The 24,813-nt window shown below is 39.3% G+C and overlaps 1 long non-coding RNA gene across 1 annotated transcript in view; it reads right to left on the bottom strand.

The window, feature by feature from the left end:
* Positions 1-10,444: 10,444 nt before the first annotated feature.
* LOC136835915 (uncharacterized) overlaps positions 10,445-24,813 on the bottom strand; it is a 58,455-nt gene continuing 44,086 nt past the window's right edge. Inside the window, exon 3 of the long non-coding RNA XR_010852295.1 lies at positions 10,445-11,388. This is a non-coding gene — a long non-coding RNA (uncharacterized lncRNA). The remainder of the gene's footprint in view (positions 11,389-24,813) is intronic.

The raw sequence follows: 24,813 nt of genomic DNA, 5'->3' as shown, positions 1-24,813 counted from the left end.
CTGTGTCTTTGCTTGATTCCTATTCTTGATCGTGATGGGAATATTGTATATCCTTTCAGAAGCAAAATATACAGTATATGTCAGGTTCACTGTGGAGATATTTTCTTAATGAACACATTCTTTAGAAACTTCAATTTCAAGTCAGTGGCCACTTTTGCGGGCTTGTTCCACATGAATAATAATAATAATAATAATAATAATAATAATAATAATAATAATAATAATAAATACACGGAGATGATTATCAACCTAATTTCATACTTTTAGAAATGACCGCTGTTAATATTGTTAATGAATTATGTCCGTGATACAATTTTTCTTGTATTTTAGTAATTTATTTACTTTTAATGTTTATTAATTTTCTGAAATATTGTTTTCTGTATTTCCCATTACCTTCTGTTGCTTCTTTCGAGTGAACACCATATTCTTTGTAATCTTGAATTTGAAGTCAGTGGTGACCCCTTTTGTGGGCTTGTTCCATATGGATAGGGTTCAACTTTAGAATAATAATAATAATAATAATAATAATAATAATAATAATAATAATAATAATAATAATAATAATAATAATAATAATAATAATCTTTTTTCTTCTTCAGCAACAGAATTAAGTAAAGTGCCAAAGTTCATTGCAGGGATTTTTATTTATAAAAATATTCAAATGTCGATGGTGAATGGAAATTCCGAGTGCAGGGTCCAAAAACGAGTGCAGGGGTCGTCAGTGCTTCTGGGATCTTGGTAGGTATCGCGACATGTTTCAGAAGGCTGTCTTCCTTCTTCAGGCGGGAGCTGGATGAAGTAGGACTCTGGTCTCGCTTTTTTATGTCAGTCGTGGGCGGGGGGCGCTGGTCACGGTCTGCTTTTTGACTGGCCAAGAGAGCGCTGATTTTTTATTGTCCAAGAGAGCTGACGTCACTGGGCATGGTCTTCTCCCATTGGTTGGCAGTTTCTCAGCTTGTGATTCCCTATGGTTCGTAAGACGTGCCCTGTGGAGGAATGCACATATAGTTTCATTAAGGTTACGTCCTCCGTCAGGGGGTTCGTCAGGAGGGTCTTGCTCATTGCTGCTGTTCTCAACGTCCTGCTGGGATGTTCCGATAGTTAGGTTTTGAGGGGGGCTGTGATAGGGCGTCGTGTCGCTGTCGGAAGCAGTTAGGTTTCTTGCGTGGTATTAATGCTAGGTTTTTCTGCTCCTATATGCAGTGCCTCTATTATCCGTAGTCTTTGGTGGTCAGGGGGTTGGTCTATTATTTTGAAGCAATTGATAATATCACTACACTGGACACAAAGGTTGTGAGCGTCTCTAGCATGGTTGAAAATTAACCCCTCTTGAGCGTGACAGGAAATTCGTTTGAAAGATGCATGGTGGACATTCCAATGTAGGTTGCAGGGCATCCTCGTGAAGGGCATTTTTACTGGTACACCACATTGGTCTTCTTCAGCGGTTCCTTTCGAGGGGCAGGGTTGTTCTTCATAATAAGACTGCTCGTCTTCTTGCTGGCATAGTAGATAATCAGTTGTACATTTTTCATGGGGTCGGTGGGGGCGACGTGCTCCTTGATGATGTTTTTCAGGGCCTTTTCATCGTCTTTATACCATTTGTGGAACCTCCTTCTGTAGAATAATTTAATATCTTCAGGGGGGGCCGGGCAGTGTTCTTGCTGGTACCAATTCTCCAAACCTTTCTTTACATCTTGGATGTCTCGGTTTTTGTGTCTGTTGTTAACCAATGCTATAATTGGGTGGCACGGTCGAGTTCTTCATGCGTTTTCGCCCCGAGGAGCAGTGGGAGAGGGCGCGACGAACACAGGCTTCAATAACAGTTTTTATAATGGTCTGGGCACTCGCTTTCACTGTTCATGCAAAGACCCAAGTTAGTGGGTTTGGTGTAAACGGAAGTGCTGAAGGCGGTGCCCTGCTGCTCTACCAACACGTTGAGGAAGGGGAGGTGGTTGTTTTCAGCATATTCTGTGCTGAAGGACAGGCTGCTGTGCTGGTGCAAGGCAGCCCATAAGTTATCAATCTCCTCTTGTGAGTCTGCATGGAGGAAGGTGTCGTCGATATAACACACGTAAACGGGAGGTTTACGTACATTAGCAAAGATCGGTTGTTCAACAGTACCCATGTAAAAATTTGCAAATAAGACTCCTATGGGGGAAACCCATGGCAACTCCATCTACTTGTAAATATATGTGTCCTTGGTGGTTGGTGAACGGGGCCTTTTTTGTATGTATCTCTAAAAGAAACCGAAGGATGTGTTCAGGGATGCGGACAGGGGTAACTGAAGGATCTTGGTAGACTCGGTCAGCAATCACAGAGATGGTTTCATCGACAGGTACGCTTGCGAAGAGAGATTCTACATCCATAGAGGCAATGAATCCACCGGGCGGGGTAGACCGGAGAACTTGTAGGAACTCAGCAGACGACTTAAGGCTGGACATGTCAGGTGTGTAGGGGGTGAATAAAGTGTTCAGTCTTTTGGCCAGGTGGTAGGTGGGGGGCGGGGATTTGGCTGATGATGGGTCGCAGGGGGTTTCCTGGTTTGTGTGTCTTGATATTACCATGTATGTATCCTGGGCTATAATCACCTGTGATGGTAGGGAGGTGGGTAGCATCTGTTGCAGCACTGTACTTCTGTGAGTCTGTTTGCTTGGCGTTTAATGTCGTCTACTGGGTTCTTTGTGATTCTCTTGAATTTCTTCTGATCAGCGAGTATTTCTTCTATTTTTCTATGAATGTCCTCTCTCTCTCTCTCTCTCTCTCAGTTGCCTAGCCACCTCTCTAACCTGATGGTCGACAATATCGCTGAGATAGTTTCCGTGTTTGGTTAGGGATTTGGCTAGCAGAAGGGGGTTGAAGAGCATCAGTCGTGCGAAGGTTTGTAATGTCCCTGCTCAACGGGTTTTCTGTGGTGAACCTCCCGTTTTCTGTGGTGCCTTTCCCACAAGCCTAGGTCACTCCGGGGTCACCACTGTAAGAGGTGCAAAATAATGAGCAGGTGGACATGTCTTGATATATGTACTATCACCACTACTTGCATTGCCATGCAAGCATTCTAATCATGTACTCATAATGTTCCACCAAATCTTCTGTGTCAAACTGTATGTACGAGTATGTTTCTGTTTGTGAAGACGCCAAACGTCTCGCCATTTCACATACCTTATGCTACTGCATTGTATTCATTAATCTGTTTCGAATCTCATGCAATTGGCCATATGTAGAATTTCCTGGCCTTTGGCCTTTCCATTGATATATGTTTTATCACTGTACGTTTATTATGTCTCTCGCAATCACCATCTGTTTGTCTGCTGACAAACACAGATGTCCGAAGCATTACCTGTTTTGCTTTCTCTGTGTGTGGACACTACGTTGCGGCTCGCACAGGCCAATAACATCTTTGAAGATTCTGTACATTCACTCAGGAAGGAACTACCAATAAACCAGTCAACACCCAGCCAGTATGTCACTCAATCCCATCCTTACACTGGTGACCCAAGAGTGAAACGAAGGACCCGGCTGACCCAAGATGATGACCCACGCGCCAACAGACCCTTCAGGCGGCTCGCACAGACAGAGCAAAACAGAGGTAATGCTTCGGACATCTGTGTTTGTCGGCAGACAAACAGATGGCGATTGTGAGAGACATAATAAACGTACAGTGATAACACATATATCAATGGAAAGGCCAGGAAACTCTACATATGGCCAATTGCATGAGATTTGAGACAGATTAATGAATACAATGCAGTAGCATAATATATGTGAAATGGCAAGACGTTTGGCGTCTTCACAAACAGAACATACATACAGTTTGATACAGGAGATTTGGTGGAACATTATGGGTACATGATTAGAATGCTTGAATGGCAATGCAAGTAGTGGTGATTGTACATATATCAAGACAACAATGGTTAGGGAGAAACAGACGGAAATATTGTATGGTAGTAGAAGTTGCGTTCCTTGTGAGAAAACGGGGTGTTCTTGTTCCCTCTCTATCTGGGTCCCTCCGAAGATATGACACGCAAATGCACACATGCGTGTGCTTGAAAGAGATCGCCATCGGTGCGATGGATGGGTCTCTATAGGTTACCTAGCTTCTCCTGCTGTAGGACATTATCAAGGAGGTATTCCACTTCAAGGTGTTTGTCCATGGGGCAGGGCTTGGAAACAGAATGGCACTTCAGGCCTCGTTTGAGCAGTTCATCTTTGTAGGTGGTAGGGGTATATTCTGTCAAATTGATATAAACTTTGGTGTTCTGTGGCAGGTGCAGCTTAACTCCATTAAGGGCTATCAGCTTCTTGAGGATAGTCTTGGTGCATCATTCTGCATCCTTTTGTTCAAGGTGTTATAGGCTGTTGATAATCTGGTTGTGGATGTCACGGTATGTGAGTCTTCATTTCTGTTACTACCAGTACCAGAGGGTGCTGCTGCATTAGGCCTTTTACTATGGATGGATTCCCATTCATCGAGGAGACGTATCCTTTCAGCATCAAGTTCATCCTGCTCTCGTTCTTTAGTAATGATGCCACGCTGTATCAAGTCCTTCTTGTAGAGTTGATGGCGGGATGTCGGTTGGTAGCTGGGTCCTGTAGCCTAATCGTAGTATACTTTGGGTATAGGCCCTCTTTCAAACATGTTTTGTTGAATATGTCAAGTCTCTGCTGAGCAAGTTTTCTTTGGTGACGTCCCATTTTCTTTGCCTCTACAATTCGTCACACCTGGCATGACGGGTCACACAAATTCAATCATTTAAACTATGTATACAATTATTTACCTGTCTCCGATTTGTATACCATGTATTCTTCTTTCGCAGGCATCAAGATTGTACTCAACTTCAATTCTGTCCATTTGTGTAATTTAAAGTGTACTCGTTCATTGTATTTATTGTAAATTATTATCAACCTCAGGTCACCCTTGTTCCCATTGTATTCCGCGGCGCGACATCAGTCTGCCGCTATATAAAACGCCCGGATCACCAATAAACTAGCATTACCTTTTTCCTGCTCGGCTTACTTTGCACCTCTTAAAAATATGATGGCAGCCTTGGCTGCATTAATCTTGTAGATCATTCATTCAACTCTTCTGAATAGTCTTTTTTCTTCTTCAGCAACAGAATTAAGTAAAGTGCCAAAGTTCATTGCAGGGATTTTTATTTATAAAAATATTCAAATGTCGATGGTTAATTGAAATTCCGAGGGCAGGGTCCAAAAACGAGTGCAGAGGTCGTCAGTGCTTCTGCGATCTTGGTAGGTATCGCGACATGTTTCAGAAGGCAGTCTTCCTTCTTCAGGCAGGAGCTGGATGAAGTAGGACTCTGGCCTCGCTTTTTTATATCAGCGGTGGGCGGGAGGTGCTGGTCACGGTCTGCATTTTGATTGGCCAAGAGAGCTGACGTCAATGGGCAGTCTTCTCCCATTGGTTGGCAGTTTCTCGGCCTTAATCTTAGAGCGTAGAGGTTGTTCCGTGATGCCCTATGGTTCGTAAGACGTGCCCTGTGGAGGAATGCATGTATACTTTCATTAAGGTCACGTCCTTCGTCAGGGGGTTCGGCAGGAGGGTCTTGCTCGTTGCTGCTGTTCTCAACGTCCAACTGGGGTGTTCCGATAGTTACGTTTTTAGGGGGGCTGTGATAGTGTTGTGTCACTGTCGGAAGGAGATAGGTTTCTTGCATGGTATTAATGCTAGGTTTTGATTTGGGTACTATAAATATAAAGAAAGTGAGACCAGTTTAAGGTGAAACATAGGGCTCATTAGAGAGGTGCCAATTCTCCATCAGCTTACATAATCCGTTGCCTACCTCTCTCCACAGGGGGTATTGTAATCCAGTCGTCAAATTCCCCATTTTGTGTTCTTAAATCTCTTCACTTAACCAGCAGCCACGTCTTAAAAGTAGCCCATCATTTCCTTGACTGCTTGTTCCTTTTTATGTAAAAACCCGAGAATTGTAAGCAAAAAGTTTTCAAGAAATAATAGATACAAGTAAAGATTAACAGTAAGTATGAATAATATAAATGAAGATTAGCAATAAATATAAATAATACAGGGAAACTTCCTGATCTGGTGTCCGTTATTTTATCAATGACGATTCTGAGCTGTTGAGTCTCTTCTTCTTCACGATTCTATAATTTCTATTAACTAACAGTTTTTGTTAAATATCCTTGCAGAGTTTCTCCCTTATCTTGTAGCCATCCAGTTATCTGGCTGTAAGCCCTTACCATGGGTGGGTATCACTTTGCATGAAACGATGAGGCCTTACATAATATAAAGAGGCAGACAGTGGTGGTATAGCCGGATGTTGATAGGAGCAGCATTCAAATGAATACTGTACTCTACAAAATTGTTATATATATATTATTAAGAATTTATCCCAGAGATTGCTACATAAATGGACACCAATCTCATCTATTCAGTTTATATACTAGGTGCGAGGACAACTATGCAATATTAAAGATGTTACTTTGAAAATATAAAGTATGATATAAGAATTGTTAAAATAATTATAAATATCACTTGTTCCATTACAAAAAATACTTTATGTATAGTAATTTTTCCCCAGTAGACGATTTTCGTAAAGGATTTACTTCCAGTCAAAGGAATGCAATATTTTCAGTTGGGGTTTTCAATAAGAAGAAAATGTTAACAAGTCAGAAGTCTTAAGTGCAAAAGATATTATAATTGTGTTAGAGAAATGGGGCGCTTACAGTTTAGTTTGCTAAGGGTTTTCGTCTGCAAATTTTCTAGCCGGGACCCACCACCAGGTGGCAGTGGGCACCAACTAGAAAATCGGTGGACAAATACAAAGAAGATGGCGTCTGGACGGAGCCTAATATTGACCTTAATTAAAAAAAACTGAGCAACCTAACCTGATGAAACCGACCTAACCGAACACAGGGCGGCGTGCCCTTACCTGGCCGGGGGCTTCGCCCCTGGACCCCAGAAACCCAGGTCCTTACCTAACCAGACCTGACTTACCTAACCAGACCTAGGACAGCATGCCCTTATCTGGCCAGGGGGGCTTTGCCCCACCCTGGACATCCCCCCCCGAAAGGGCCGTACAATTATTGTATCGTAAACTGTTCGAAACCGCACTTACCTTATTCGAAGTCGGATTCATCGGAGAAATCCGGAATGACTGCTTTCGGAAACTCGATTCTTCTTCGTTTTGGGGCTGAAACACCTGGGTTTGGCGGGATCTGGACAACTTTGGCCATGCTTGATGAGGACGATGGTGCTTTCATTACACTTTGCACAAGTACCGCTGAAGTCGCCAAGTAGGCCACTTTTCATCAGATAGACGAGCAATGACCGCCCATCATTGCAAAGAACACCTAAATCCATGAGATTCACAGGATTTTTGGCAGTAAATTAAGCGTGTGAGGGATAGGACTCGGATGTGGCCATGTTGGCAACTCGGACCAGACTGAGGTAGGACTCGGGGCAAATCGGGTCAATAGGTCTCGGGGCATGTCGGGTCGGGTCGGTAGGACTCGGGGTATATCGGGTCGTTGGTCGTCAGCTGTTTTGGGTGGAACTACTTACCTTGGTGGAGGAATCTTGGCATGGGCAGAATGAGTTAGGTGGCCCAGCAAACGAAACTGTAAACTACCCAAAGAAACAATAGCTATATTCCTTATTGAGACTGATTATGCAAAATAAGCATACAATTCTCTGTATAACTTATGGACAAAGAAAACGGACTTCAAAACAGTAAAGTCTTATGGGTAACTATCAAGCAAAATGATCTAGAACACTTACCCTTCTCTATGTCCTTGCTTGATTCTCATTCTTGATCGTGATGGGAATATTGTACATCCTTCCAGAAGCAAAATATACAGAATATGTCAGGTTTACTGTGAAGATATTTTCTTGATGAACATATTCTTTAGAAGCTTCAATTTCAAGTCAGTGGCCACTTTTGTGGGCTTGTTCCATATGAATAGGGTTCATCTTTACAATAATAATAATAATAATAATAATAATAATAATAATAATAATAATAATAATAATAATAATAATAATAATAATAACGATATGTTTTGTTGAATATGATGGCAGCCTTGGTTGCATTAATCTTGTAGATTATTCGTTCCACTCTTCTGATTAGTCTTTTTTCTTCCTCAGCAACAGAATTAAGTAGTGACAAAGTTCATTGCAGGGATTTTTATTTATAAAAATATTCAAATGTCGATGGTGAATGGAAATTCCGAGGGCTAGGTCCAAAAACGAGAGCAGGGTTCGTCAGTGCTTCTGGGATCTTGGTAGGTATCGCGACATGTTTCAGAAGGCCATCTTCCTTCGAAAGACGCATGGGGCCATTCCGATGTAGGTTGCAGGGCATCCTTCCAAAGGGCATTTGTACTGGTACACCACATCGGTCTTCTTCAGCAGTTCCTGTCAAGGGGCAGGGCTGTTCTTCATAATAAGACTGCTCGGCTTCTTTTGGCATAGTAGGTAATCAATTGTACATTTTTCATCAGGTCGGTGGGGGCGACGTGCTCCTTGATGTTTTTCAGGGCTTTTTCATCATCCTTATACCCTCTGTGGAACCTCCCACTGTAGAATAATTTAATATCGTCAGGGGGGCCAGGCGGGGTTCTTGCTGGTACCAATTCTCCAAACCTTTCTTTGCAACTTCTTGAATGTCTCGGTTTTTGTGTCGACTGTTAACCAATACTGTACTTGGGTGGCGCAGTCGAGTTCTTCATGCATTTTTCACCACGAGGAGCAGTGGGAGAGGGTACGACGAACATAGGCTTTAATAACAGTTTTTATAATGGTGTGGGCACTCACTTTCACCACTCATGCAGAGGTCCAAGTTAGTGGGTTGGTGTAAACGGAAGTGCTGAACGCGGTGCCTTGCTGCTCTACCAACACGCCGAAGAAGGGGAGGCGGTTGTTTTCAGCATATTCTATAGTGAAGGACAGGCTGCTGTGTTGGTGGAAGGCAGCCCATAAGTTATCAATCTCCTCTTGTGAGTCTGCTCGGAGGAAGGTGTTGTCGATATAACGCACGTAAACAGGGGGTGTATGTACATTAGCGAAGACCTGTTGTTCACCAGTACCCATGTAAAAATTTGCAAATAAGACTTGTAGGGAGGAACCCATGGCAACTCCATCTACTTGTAAATACATGTCCTTGGAGGTTGGCGAACGGGGCCTTTTTTGTACATATCTGCAAGAGAGACCGAAGGATGTGTTCAGGGATGTGGAGAGTGTCATGTATGTCTTAACGTAAGTGCAAGACTTGTCATATAACGCCGTCCGTAGACGCGTTCAGTTCAAAGCTGCAGCTAGATGTTGCGTAATGCTGTAGAGTATAAGTGTAATCAGTTATTATTGTGTTAGTATCGAATCCGACACATAGGCTTCGATCCTATGAGTTCTACCTCATGTATGTAGAATGTAATTCCTTATTGTGTATCGAGCTCCGATGCTCATATGTCTGTTATGATTCCATTGTTATGCTTTTTGTATTTTGTATACATCTGTGACCGCCTTCTTCTCAAATGTAGCAGAGAATAAACACCAGCTGAAAGATATAGCTTTACTATCGCCCTTCATACCTCGGACGTCTGCGACGAGAATGGGACCAAACCTCAAATACTAAATACATCATATTTACCTTGCAGGTAAGAACGAAGAATTGTAGCCTAGTATGTGTTATAAATACCAACACATCATGTTCTTGGGGGGATTTCATCTTTGGTGATAACCATAACTTCTGTTTTCTTAATATTTATTGACAGACCTCTTTCTCTGCTTGACTGGTGTAAAGTACTGATTAAAGCTTGAAGGTTATCATGAGAGTCTGCAACAAGTGCTGTATCATCAGCATATCTGATATTATTAATACTGACTCCTCCAACCTTAATTCCTTCCATATCTCTGAGATCTCTCATTATCATTTCACTATATAAATTGAAGAGATCAGGTGATAACGCACAACCCTGTCTCACACCTCTCTTGATGTGTCGAGTCTCTGATTCATCATTTTCTACTTTCACTGAAACCTCTTGATTCCAATATAAATTCTTTATCAATCTTAGATCTTTCTCATCGATATTCATCTGTTCCAATATCCTTATAAGGTCTACATGTCTAACCCGATCAAAAGCCTTTTCATAGTCAATAAAACAAACATATAGATCCTTTTTCACTTCTATTGCTCTCTCCGTCAACATTCTCAAAATAAAAATTGCATTTCTTGTCCCTTTACCTCTCATAAAACCACACTGTTCATTGCCAATCTGCGGGAGTATCTTATTTCTTATTCTACTCACAACAATCCTTAATATTATTTTTGGGATCTGACTCATGGTACTGATAGTCCGGTGTTTACTGCACTCAAGTGTTCCTGGTATTTAATAATAATAATAATAATAATAATAATAATAATAATAATAATAATAATAATAATAATAATAATAATAACGATATGTTTTGTTGAATATGATGACAGCCTTGGTTGCATTAATCTTGTAGATTATTCGTTCAACTCTTCTGATTAGTCTTTTTTCTTCTCCAGCAACAGAATTAAGTAAAGTGCCAAAGTTCACTGCAGGGATTTTTATTTATAAAAATATCCAAATGTCGATGGTTAATGAAAATTCCGAGGGCAGGATCCAAAAACGAGTACAGGGGTCGTCAGTGCTTCTGGGATCTTGGTAGGTATCGCGACATGTTTCAGAAGGCTGTCTTCCTTCTTCAGGCAGGAGCTGGATGAAGTAGGACTCTGGTCTCGCTTTTTTATATCAGCGGTGGGCAGGGGCCGCCGGTCACGGTCTGCTTTTTGATTGGCGAAGAGACTGCTGATTTTTGATTGGCCAAGAGAGCTGATGTCACTGGGCATGGTCTTCTCTCATTGGTTGGGGGTTTCTCGGCCTTCATCTTAGAGCATAGAGGTTGGTCTGTGATGCCCTGTGGTTCGTAAGATGTGCCCTGTGGAGGAATGCATGTATAGTTTCATTAAGGTCATGTCCTGTGTCAGGGGGTTCGTCAGGAGGGTCTTGCTCATTGCTGCTGTTCTGAATGTCCTGCTGGGATGTTCCGATAGTTACGTTTTTAGGGGGGGCTGTGATAGGGCGTCGTGTCGCTGTTGGAAGGAGATAGGTTTTTCTGCTCTTATATGCAGTGCGATTCACAGGTAGCTTTGATTTGGGTGGTATAAATATAAACAAAGTGAGACCAGTTTTAAGGTGAAACATAGGGCTCATTAGAGAGGTGCCAATTCTCCATCAGCTTACATAATCCGTTGCCTACCTCTCTCCACAGGGGGTACTGTAATCCAGTCGTCAAATTCCCCATTTTGTGTTCTTAAATCTCTTCATATAACCAACAGCCACGTCTTAAAAGTAGCCCATCATTTCCTTGACTGCTTGTTCCTTTTTCTGTAAAAACCCGAGAATTGTAAGCAAAAAGTTTTCAAGAAATAATAGATACAAGTAAAGATTAACAGTAAGTATAAGTAATATAAATAAAGATTAGCAATAAATATAAATAATACAGGGAAACTTCCTGCTCTGGTGTCCGTTATTTTATCAATGACATGAGTCTCCTCTTCTTCACGATCCTATCATTTCTATTAACCTACACTTTTTGTTAAATGTTCTTGTGGAGTTTCTCCCTTATCTTGTAGCTATCAAGTTTTCAGGCTGTATGCCCCTACCACAGGGTGGGGGTGGGTATCACTTTGCATGAAACGATGAGGCCTTATTTAATATAATGAGACAGACAGTGGTGGTATAGCCGGATGTTGAAAGGAGCAGCTGAATGCTGTACTCTACAAAATTGTTGTATGTTCAATAAGTAATGTTAAGATTGCCACATTAATGGACAACAATCTCATCTAATCAGTTTATATACTAGGTGCGAGGACAACTATGCAATATTACAGATGTTACTTTAAAAATATAAAGTATAATGTAAGAATTGTTAGAATAATTTTAAATATCACTTCTTCTATTATAGCTATATTCCTTATTATGATTGATTATGCAAAATAAACATACAATTCCCTGTATAACTTATGGACAAAGAAAACGGACTTCAAAACATTAAAGTCTTATGGGTAACTATCAAGAAAAATGATCCAGAACACTTAACCTTCTCTATGTCCTTGCTTGATTCCCATTCTTGATCGTGATGGGAATATTGTATATCCTTTCAGAAGCAAAATATACAGAATATGTCAGGTTTACTGTGAAGATATTCTATTTTAATGAAAATATTCTTTAGAAGCTTCAATTTCAAGTCAGTGGCCACTTTTGTGGGCTTGTTCCACATGAATAGGGTTCATCTTCTGAATAATAATAATAATAATAATAATAATAATAATAATAATAATAATAATAATAATAATAATAATAATAAATACAGGGAGATCATTATCAACCAAATTTCATACTTTTAGAAATGACTGCTGATAATATTGTTAATGAATTATGTCCGCGATACAGTTTTTCTTGTATTTCAGTAATTTATTTACTTTTAAGTTTATTAATTTTTTGGATTATTGTTTTCAGTATTTCCTATTACCTTCTGTTGCTTCTTTCGAGTGAACACCATATTCTTTGTAATCTTGAATTTGAAGTCAGTGGTGACCCCTTTTGTGGGCTTGTTCCATATGGATAGGGTTCATCTTTCGAATAATAATAATTACAAAATACCAATTTCTGAGCAGTCATTATGGACAAGGGCTAAGATCCTAAGAATTCTATAAGATTTTTACTTATTTTCACAGTATGAACACATTACAGTGTTTATCAGATGAAATTATATTCATCATTGTAACTTACATTCACGATGTGACACACACACACACGCGCGCGATTTATGAAGCAGTGACATTCCTGTTTGTTGCGAAAGCAGCGTGGTGTTCAGTCCTGGAAAATGTTTGCTCTAGTGGTTGGTAGCATAATATCAGCACGCAAAGTAATTAAGAGTTAATTAACCTGAGGTGCCATGAGACCGGTGTAGCAGGAAATTATTCCCCCCGACTGAAATTCCCCCCGGGGAAATTAGCTTAGGTGTTCTCCCAAGGGGGGCCAAGCCCTTCCAGAGTGGCTGAGCCCTAGCAGAGTGTAAGGAAAGCAGGCAGTTCATAGCTAAACTTCGAACAGCACAGACGTGTGCCTAAACTCTCTGAGAAGGAAACATTACTGACTCCTTATCTCTGAAGCCACTGGTACCCAGGGGTAAAAGCACCCCATTCAGTTACCATGGAAGGACGAATCAACGCCACCTTTCATTGCAAAGTATGTGCAATGTAGAAGATAACGCGGTACGTGTCTGTAAATTGACTTCTTCGTACCAGTAATCTTTCTCTTTCCCTAAGACTGAACTTTCTTATTTCTATTTCCTTTCCTCTCCCCTCCAAGTAAATCTCTTAAGCTCTCACTACTATTTATTTGTGTGTTCCTTGTCATATAACTGAATGATCTTTTGTTCTTTGCATAAATTAAGTTAGGGATAGAACACCATTTGTTTTGAAGGTCATAAAGTTAAATCTCACTCCACAGTGATAAATCAGTGCTATTGAAAGGGTTCTCTTATGTATTAAGTTTAACTGGAATAATCTATTTCCAGAACCGTGTTGCCTCAGCCCCCATTGTTCTGCAACCACCGCCTTTTGGATCCTTGCCTCGAAGAGGCATGCACTCCGCTGCTACTATGCCCTCAGCCCCATTGTCTACTGCAAGATTATCAATCCACGCCGAGGCTCTTTATTTACTGTTCATGATTATTTGAATACTATTTAGAAAACTATGTAATTATCCTGCAATGAGGCTTAATTAATCATCCATTGTCCTACTGGTTTACACACCAGTCAACATTTATTCCACTGAGTAACTGATCCATGTGACTCTTCTTACTAACCCCAGATATCCTATGTTGTGTAGAATGTTGTTGTAACTGCACCACTAAATTTGCCAGCCTGGCTTGCATCCCAGCCCTCAGTTATCACACTGCTCACTGTGTGAATAAAGTAATCATTCACAATCAGCTTTCTTGGCGACCAACCTTCTTGTTGAAATGTATATACACACACACACACACACATATTATATATATATATATATATATATATATATATATATATATATATATATATATATATATATATATATATATATATATACTTTTTATCACATCACCGTGATTCATATACAATCAGTAAGCTACAAACGTCCTTTAATATCCAATTCGCTCTACCTCGGAAAATAATATATTTTCATATATGTTACCGAAGGGGAAATTTTTAGTTGATAATAAGTTCGTCGTCCCGTGGGCTCGAACCAGCGAAGGACAAGAACTCAGGACTACGGTGGATGCCTTTACCCGCACGGCCAGCAAGTGAGGTATATGTTGATATCAGCTCCCATCTACAGATCCCCGTCAAACTCAGGTATTTGTGTTTAGAGTCGATATCAGCCCACCTCTGCCCTGCTGACAATGTAGTGCATTTGAAAATAAGTCATAATATGGCTGCGTGAGACAAACGCACTACATTGTCAGAATGGCAGAGGTGGGCTGATATCGACTCTAAATACAAATACCTGAGTTCGACGGGGATCTGTAAATGGGAGCCGATATCAACTTATACCTCACTTGCTGGCTGTGTGGGTAAAGGCGTCCACTGTAGTCCTGAGTTCTTGTCCTTCGCTGGTTCGAGCCCACGGGACGACGAAGTTATTATCAACTAAAAATTCCCCTTCGGTAACATATGAAAATATATTATTTCCGAGGTAGAGCAAATTGATATTAAAGGACGTTTGTAGTTATGGATAATATATATATATATATATATATATATATATATATATATATATATATATATATATATATATATATATATATATATATATATATATATATATATATATATGTATATATATATATATATATATATATATATATATATATATATATATATATATATATATATAGAGGTATTTCAAGCAGTCACCAGGTCTAAGAAAGATAAAAATCTGTACCAAAAAGGGGAGCAGGGAGAGAAATTTATGTAGGAGCTGAGTATCTCATGCCCTTTTTCTGTTAGTTATCAGCATGAACAATCCTACTTTTGAAGGTTGAGTTTGATATACGAAAGTATCCTTTGGATACATTTTGATGTTGCCAGTACGTTTTTACGACGCTGGACAAAAGGATACAAAATTGAATAAAGAGGCCAAAACTGGATATGTTTTACAATTTTTTTTACATCCACATTGTTGCAGTCATTATTTTTTACAAAAAGTGAAAACCAATTAAAACTCATAAATTTCTACATAGAGTTGCCAGAACAAATCAGTAAAAGGTTCAGAGGACTGAGCGATGTATTCCCTTTATTAAATGCCTGTGATCCTGCTGTAGCTAGAGTAAGCGCAGTTAAAAGTCTAGTGCCACCCTTCAAAAAATTCCTTCAGCTTATTCATGAGTCACAATATGATGTGTGCAATAATGAATGGCGGTCACTTGCTTTTCATGAAGAATCATTGATTACTTCCAATAACCCCGCTGAGGTTTGGTGTTCAGTTCAAAAACTTAAAAGTAGTGATGGAACACTTTTGTTCCCAAATCTGTCAAAATTTATGTTATGTCTTTTAGTTCTGCCTCATTCTTCTGCTGCAGTGGAGAGAATATTTTCTCAGGTCAAACTAATAAAGACAGACACAAGAAATAGGTTGAATACTGAATCAGTAAATGGACTGTTATTAAGCAAGGGCAACGGGGGAGCAGTTTATTGCTATCAATGGGAGCCTAGTAATTTGATGATGAACTCTGCCCAAAATGTATTCAAGGAAGGATAAACAGTGAAGCATATGTAGCTGTATAGGCAGAAGACATAAGTTTGTATTTTTGTACTTTTATATTCTTCAGTAAAGGTTTTCATATAATCGTATGGTGCAGTGTGAGTGTATTGCATGCAACTTCAATTTATTTTTGTTCATACAAAGCATTAATAAATATATTTTTTGAAAATCTAACCAATAGTATAAGTTTTGCTCCAAATTTATAGTGTACGATTGTACATCACTGTACATTGTACAGTGATGTACAGTGTACAATCACCATCACCAGGCAGCAGATAGCAACTTGGCTGCCAGCTGTAAGATGTCTACCAACAGGGTAAGAATTAAAAAATATTAATCAATTAAAAACACTTTTCTTAACCACATCCTCATTGCCTATAACACATTTTTTAAAGAGAATATATTGGATACATTTTGGATACTATTTCATATTTGGATACGTTTTGTACATTCTGGATACGTTTTTGGATACATTTATATTTTCCCCACTTGCAACACTGAAGTCTGGCTCTCTAAATTTACATCATGTAAGGTCTCATCATTTTGTGCAAGGTGATACCCGCCAACACCCATTCTTAATAATATATATATAACAATTTTGTAGAGTACAGTATTCATTTGAATGCTGCTCCTATCAACATCCGGCTATACCACCACTGTCTGCCTCTTTATATTATGTAAGGCCTCATCGTTTCATGCAAAGTGATACCCACCCATGGTAATACAGCCAGATAACTGGATGGCTAAAGATAAGGGAGAAACTCTGCAAGTATTTAACAAAACTGTTAAAATAGAAATTATAGAATCGTGAAGAAGAAGAGACTCAACAGCCCAGAATCATGTCATTGATAAAATAACGGACACCAGATCGGGAAGTTTCCCTGTATTATTTATATTTATTGCTAATCTTCATTTATATTATTTATACTTACTGTTAATCATTACTTGTATCTATTATTTCTTGAAAACTTTTTACAATTCTGGGGTTTTTACAGAAAAAGGAACAAGCAGTCAAGGAAGTGATGGACTAATTTTAAGACGTGGCCGATGGTTAAATGAAGAGATTTAAAAACACAAAATGGGAAATCTGACAACTGGATTACAATACCCCCTGTGGAGAGAGGTAGGCAACAGATTATGTAAGCTGATGGAGAAGTGGCACCTCTCTAATGAGCCCTATGTTTCACCCTAAACTGGACTAACTTTGTTTATATTTATACCACCCAAATCAAAGCTACCTGTGAATCGCACTGCATATAGGAGCAGAAAAACCTGGCATTAATACCACACAAGAAACCTATCTCCTTCCAAACAGCGACACAATGCCCTATCACAGCCCTCCCCCCCTGAAAACCTAACTATCGAAACATCCCAGCAGGACGTTGAGAACAGCAGCAACTAGCAAGACCCTCCTGATGAACCCCCTGACAGAGGACGTGACCTTAATGAAACTATACATGCATTCCTCCAAAGGGCACGTCTTACTAACCATATGGCATCACAGAACAACCTCTACGCGCTAAGATTAAGGCCAAGAAACCGCCAACCAATGGGAGAAGACCATGCCCAGTGACGTCAGCTCTCTTGGCCAATCAAAAATCAGCGCTCTCTCGGCCAATTAAAAAGCAGACCGTGAACAGCGGTCCCCGCCCAACGCTGATATAAAAAAGCGAGACCAGAGTCCTACATCATCCAGCTTCCGCCTGAAGAAGGAAGATGGCCTTCCGAAACATGTCGCAATACCTACCTATATCCCAGAAACACTGACGACCCCTGCACTCATTTTTGGACCTTGCCCTCGGAATTTCAATTAACCATCGACATTTGAATATTTTTATAAATAAAAATCCCTGCAATGAACTCAATGAACTTTGGCACTTTACTTAATTCTCTTGCTGAAGAAAAAAAAAGACTAATCAGAAGAGTTGAATGAAAAATCTACAAGATTAATGCAACCAAGGCTGCCATCATATTCAGCAAAACATGTATCAAAGAGGGCCTATACCCAAAGTATACTACGATTAGGCTACAGGACCCAGCTGCCAACCGACACCCTGGCATCGATGCTACAAGGACTTGATACAACGTGGCATCATTACTAAAGAACGAGAACAGGATGAACTTGATGCTGAAAGGATACGCCTCCTCGATGAGTAGGAATCCATCCATAGTAAAAGGCCTAATGCAGCAGCACCCTCAGGTGCTGGTAGTAACAGAAATGAAGAAGAACCCACATACCATGACATCTACAACCAAATTATCAACGGCCTACGACACCTTGAACAAAAGGATGCAGAATGACACACCAAGACTATCCTCAAGAAGCTGATAGCCCTTAGTGGGGATAAGCTGCGCCTGCCACAGAACACCGGAGCTTTCATCAATTTGACAGAATATACCCCTACCACCGACAAGATGAACTGCTCAAACAAGGTCTGAGCTGCCATTCTGTTTCCAAGCCCTGCCCCATGGACAAACACCTTGAAGTGGAATACCTCCTCGATAATATCCCACAGCAGGAGAAGCTAGGTAACCTTCGCACGACTGATGCTCTTCAAACCCTTCTGCTCACCAAATCCCTAACCGACCGCGGAAACTATCTCAGCGATATTCTCGACTGTCGGGTTAGAGAGGTGGCTAAGCAACTGAGAGAGAGAGAGAGGACATCACTGTGAGGAGAGCTGACAACTTTTATTATATTATTAAAGACTTCTCACTTAATACTGATTAATCTCAAGAAAACCTAAGTAAAGAGGACATGATAATAATAATAATCTCATTTGAATAAGCATTAGTGAGCATTACAGAGATTCTGTAAGATTTCACTATTTTGCTGACATAAGTTCTGAACAAGATTAAGAACTTAATTTAAAGTTAATCTGTCTGGTGCTAAGTGCTGACCATTTCTGGTGAACCCAACTTTACAGAATCGTTGTAGAAACCATCAGCTCCCATTTTTCAACTCTCTGAAATGTCGTTTTATGCTGAGGCCTTTATGAAGATTACAAGAAGCCTGAAGATTTTGTACTATGCCTTGATGTGAAGGGACTATACTAGTGAATATATGCCCAGTACTGATTTTTCTTTTGTGTAGAATTTCTTGATCTCTTGTGGTATATATTTATGTCTTATGTTATACCAATTCAAGGCTATTGGTGAGATAAGGATTCCTGCTTTGTTCGTGGAGAGAATTCATTTATAGAATAATCTAGGAACTCATACTGTGATTGTGATAATGAAAATAATTATATATTAAACTTTTATGTTCAAAATATATACTTAGTATAAGAATAAATATGACTAAAATCTTTATTAAATATACTGAAATCATATCTCATTAAAGTAACCAGATTCTTTCAGATAACCCATATGGTTCTCTCTCTCAATGTGATCATTTAAAATTTCTAAAATAGCTTTCCCAGTTACTAAGTACTTTGCCCTCAGGCGATTAAATTTAGGACAGTACACCAACACGTGCTCAACGGATATCTGACCACCACAGTGAGCACAAACTGGGGCACTGGCTCCCTCCAAAATATAGCTATGAGTGAAGCGGATATGGCCACTCCTAAGCCGTGTTAGGACGATCTCAAATCTTCTGTTATGATTAAAACCCAAACTCCAAAAATCGATACTTTTTTAATGTTTCTGTACTTCTTGTTTGTGGATAAAATGGGGGAAGTCCATCTCTGCAGCCATTTTGTTCGAGTGTATTGTCTGACATTTGCTTGCTTGCTTATTGATAAAGTCTCTGGTTGCAGTGCTTGCTTCTCTTCTCTTCTCTTGAGCGATTCACGGGTAGCTTTGATTCGGGTGGTTATAAAAATAAACAAAGTGAGACCAGTTAAGGATGAAACATAAGGCTCCTTAGAGAGGTGCCACTTCTCCATCAGCGTACATAATGCGTTGCCTACCGCTCTCCACGGGGGGTATTGTAATCCAGTCGTCAAATTTCCCATTTTTCTTAAATCTCTTCGTTTAACCAGCAGCCACGTCTTAAAATTAGTCCATCGCTTCCTTTACTGCTCGTTCTAATTTCTTTAAAAACCCAAGAATTATAAGCAAAAAGTTTTTAAGAAATATAGATACAAGTAAAGATTAACAGTAAGTATAAATAATATAAATAAAGATTAGCAATACATATAAATAATACAGGGAAACTTCCTGATCTGGTGTCCGTGATTTTATCAATGACATGATTCTGGGCTGTTGAGTCTCTTCTTCACGATTCTGTAATTTCTATTGACTTACAATGTTTGTTAAATATCCTTGCAGAGTTTCTCCCTTATCTTGTATCCATTCCATCCAGTTATCTGGCTGTATGCCCTTACCATGCATGGGTGGGGGGTGGGGTTAATCACCTTGCACAAAATTATGAGATCTTACATGATGTAAAGAGACAGACTGGTGGTATAGCCAGATGTTGATAGGAGCAGCATTCAAATGAATACTGTACTCTACAGAATTGTTATATATATATTGTAAAGATTAGCAGATTTAGCTCCACAAAATGGACACCAAACTCATCTAATCAGTTTATATAGTAGGTGCGAGAACAACTATGCAATATTAAAGATGTTCCTTAAAAAATATAAAAGTATAATGTAAGAATTGTTGAAATAATTATAAATATCACTTTTGTTCTATTACAAAAATACTTTATGTATAGTAATTTTCCCCAGTAGACGATTTTCATAAGTGATTTACTTCCAGTCAAAGGAATGCAATATATTCAGTTACAGAGTTTCCAATAAAAAGAAAATGTTGACAAGTCACAAGTATTGAGTGCAAGAGATATTATAAATGTGCCAAAGAAACGATAGCTATATTCCTTATTATGACTGATTATGCAAAATAAACATACAAATCTCTTTATAACTTACGGACAAAGAAAACGGACTTCAAAGCAGTAAAGTCTTATGGGTAACTATCAAGAAAAATGAGCCAAACCACTTCCCCCTCTCTACGTCCTTTGTTCCCATTCTTGATCGTGATGGGAATATTGTATATCCTTTCAGAAGCAAAATATACAGAATATGTCAGGTTTACTGTGAAGATATTTTATTGTAATGAAAATATTCTTTAGAAGCTTCAATTTCAAGTCAATGGTCACTTTTGTGGGCTTGTTCCACGTGAATAGGGTTCATCTTCTGAATAATAATAATAATAATAATAATAATAATAATAATAATAATAATAATAATAATAATAATAATAATAATCATATGTTTTGTTGAATATGATAGCAGCCTTGGTTGCATTAATCTTGTAGATTATTCATTCAACTCTTCTGATTAGTTTTTTCTTCTTCTCCAGCAACAGAATTAAGTAAAGTGCCAAAGTTCATTGCAGGGATTTTTATTTATAAAAATATCCAAATGTCGATGGTAAATTGAAGTTCCGAGGGCGAGAGGTCCAAAACGAGTACAGGGGTCGTCAGTGCGTCTGGGATCTTGGAAGGTATCGCGACATGTTTCAGAAGGCCATCTTCCTTCTTCAGGCGGAAGCTTGATGAAGTAAGACTCTGGTCTCACTTTTTTATATCAGCGGTGGGTCACGGTCTGCTTTTGACTGGCCGAGAGCAGTGAATTTTGATTGGCTAAGAGAGCTGACGTCACTGGGCATGGTCTTCTTCCATTGATTGGCGGTTTTTCGGCCGTAATCTCAGAGCGTAGAGGTTGTTCCGTGATGCCCTATGGTTCGTACGACATCCCCTGTGGAGGAATGCATGTATAGTTTCATTAAGGTCATGTCTTGTGTCAGGGGGTTCGTCAGGAGGGTCTGGCACGTTGCTGCTGTTCTCAGCATCCCGCTGGGATGTTCTGATAGTTAGGTTTTCAGGGGGGGCTGTGATAGGGCGTCGTGTTGCTGTCAGAAGCAGATAGGTTTCTTGCATGGTATTAATGCTAGGTTTTTCTGCTCCTATACCTTCCGCCATGCAGACTCACAAGAGGAGATTGATAACTTACGGACTGCCTTCCACCAGCACAGCAGCCTGCCCTTCAGCACAGAATATGCTGAAAACAACCAGCCCCCCTTCCTCGATGTGTTGATAGAGCAGCAGGGCATCGCCTTCAGCACTTCCATTTACACTAAACCCACTAACTTGCGCCTTTGCATGAATGGTGAAAGCGAGTGCTTAGACCATTATAAAAACTCTGTTATTAAAGCCTATGTTCATAGCACCCTCTCCCACTGCTCCTTCTGGCGAAAAACGCCATGAAGAACTCGACCGCGCCGCCCAAATACAGTATTGGTTATCAACGGACACAAAAACCGAGACATCCGAGACGTTGTAAAGAAAGGTTTGGAGAATTGGTACCAGCAAGAACCCTGCCCAGCCCCCTGGAAGATATTAAATATTCTACAGAGGGAGGTTCCACAAAAGGTATAAAGATGAAAAAGCCCTGAAAAATCATCAAGGAGCACGTTGCCCCCACTGACCCGATGAAAAATGTAGAACTGAAGAAGACCAACGTGGTGCACTGGTACAAATGCCCTTTGCGAGGATGCCCTGCGACCTACATCGGAATGACCACCATGTGTCTTTCGAAACGGATTTCCTGTCATCCCTTTGCATCCAGCATAGTGATATTATCAATTGCTTCGAAATAATAGACCAAGCCCCTGACCACTGAAGACTATGGATACTAGAGGCACTGCATATAGGAGCAGAAAAACCTAGCATTAATACCATGCAAGAAACCTATCTGCTTCTGACAGCAACACGACGCCCTATCACAGCCCCCCCTGAAAACCTAACTATCAGAACATCCCAGCGGGATGCTGAGAACAGCAGCAACGTGCCAGACCCTCCTGACGAACCCCCTGACACAAGACATGACCTTAATGAAACTATACATGCATTCCTCCACAGGGGATGTCGTACGAACCATAGGGCATCACGGAACAACCTCTACGCTCTGAGATTACGGCCGAAAAACCGCCAATCAATGGAAGAAGACCATGCCCAGTGACGTCAGCTCTCTTAGCCAATCAAAATTCACTGCTCTCTAGGCCAGTCAAAAAGCAGACCGTGACCCACCGCTGATATAAAAAAGTGAGACCAGAGTCTTACTTCATCAAGCTTCCGCCTGAAGAAGGAAGATGGCCTTCTGAAACATGTCGCGATACCTTCCAAGATCCCAGACGCACTGACGACCCCTGTACTCGTTTTTGGACCTCGCCCTCGGAACTTCAATTTACCATCGACATTTGGATATTTTTATAAATAAAAATCCCTGCAATGAACTTTGGCACTTTACTTAATTCTGTTGCTGGAGAAGAAGAAAAAACTAATCAGAAGAGTTGAATGAATAATCTACAAGATTAATGCAACCAAGGCTGCCATCATATTCAACAAAACATATTATTATTATTATTATTATTATTATTATTATTATTATTATTATTATTATTATTATTATTATTATTATTATTATTATTATTATTATTATTATTCTAAAGATGAACCCTATCCATATGGAACAAGCCCACAAAAGGGGTCACCACTGACTTGAAATTCAAGATTACAAAGAATATGGTGTTCACTCGAAAGAAGCAACAGAAGGTAATGGGAAATACAGAAAACAATATTTCAGAAAATTAATACACATTATTAAGATATTAAATTACTAAAATTCAGGGAAAACAGTATCACGGACATAATTCATTAACAATATTATCAGCAGTCATTTCTAAAAGTATGAAATTAGGTTGAAAATTATCTCCCTGTATTTATTATTATTATTATTATTATTATTATTATTATTATTATTATTATTATTATTATTATTATTATTATTATTATTCAGAAGATGAACCCTATTCACGTGGAACAAGCCCACAAAAGTGACCATTGACTTGAAATTGAAGCTTCTAAAGATTATGTTCATTAAAATAAAACTTCTTCACAGTGAACCTGACATATTCTGTATATTTTGCTTCTGAAAGGATATACAATATTCCCATCACGATCAAGAATGGGAATCAAGCAAGGACACAGAGAAGGTTAAGTGTTTTGGCCCATTTTTCTTGATAGTTACCCATAAGACTTTACTGCTTTGAAGTCCGTTTTCTTTGTCCGTAAGTTATAAAGAGATTTGTATGTTTATTTTGCATAATCAGTCATAATAAGGAATATAGCTATCGTTTCTTTGGCACATTTATAATATCTCTTGCACTCAGTACTTGTGACTTGTCAACATTTTCTTTTTATTGGAAACTCTGTAACTGAATATATTGCATTCCTTTGACTGGAAGTAAATCACTTGCGAAAATCGTCTACTGGGGAAAAATTACTATACATAAAGTATTTTTTGTAATAGAACAAAAAGTGATATTTATAATTATTTCAACAATTCTTACATTATACTTTTATATTTTTTAAGGAACATCTTTAATATTGCATAGTTGTCCTCGCACCTACTATATAAACTGATTAGATGAGTTTGGTGTCCATTTTGTGAAGCTTACCCTGCTACTCTTTACAATATATATATAACAATTCTGTAGAGTACAGTATTCATTTGAATGTTGCTCCTATCAACATCTGGCTATACCACCAGTCTGTCTCTTTACATCATGTAAGATCTCATAATTTTGTGCAAGGTGATTAACCCCCACCCCCCCACCCATGCATGGTAAGGGCATACAGCCAGATAACTGGATGGAATGGATACAAGATAAGGGAGAAACTCTGCAAGGATATTTAACAAACATTGTAAGTTAATAGAAATTATAGAATCGTGAAGAAGAGACTCAACAGCCCAGAATCATGTCATTGATAAAATAACGGACACCAGATCAGGAAGTTTCCCTGTATTATTTATATGTATTGCTAATCTTTATTTATATTATTTATACTTACTGTTAATCTTTACTTGTATCTATATTTCTTAAAAACTTTTTGCTTATAATTCTTGGGTTTTTAAAGAAATTAGAACAAGCAGTAAAGGAAGTGATGGACTAATTTTAAGACGTAGCTGCTGGTTAAACGAA

Source organism: Macrobrachium rosenbergii, chromosome 55, assembly GCF_040412425.1.
Source record: "Macrobrachium rosenbergii isolate ZJJX-2024 chromosome 55, ASM4041242v1, whole genome shotgun sequence".
NCBI classification, from domain to species: domain Eukaryota; kingdom Metazoa; phylum Arthropoda; class Malacostraca; order Decapoda; family Palaemonidae; genus Macrobrachium; species Macrobrachium rosenbergii.
This window is presented reverse-complemented; position numbering and strand designations above follow the sequence as displayed.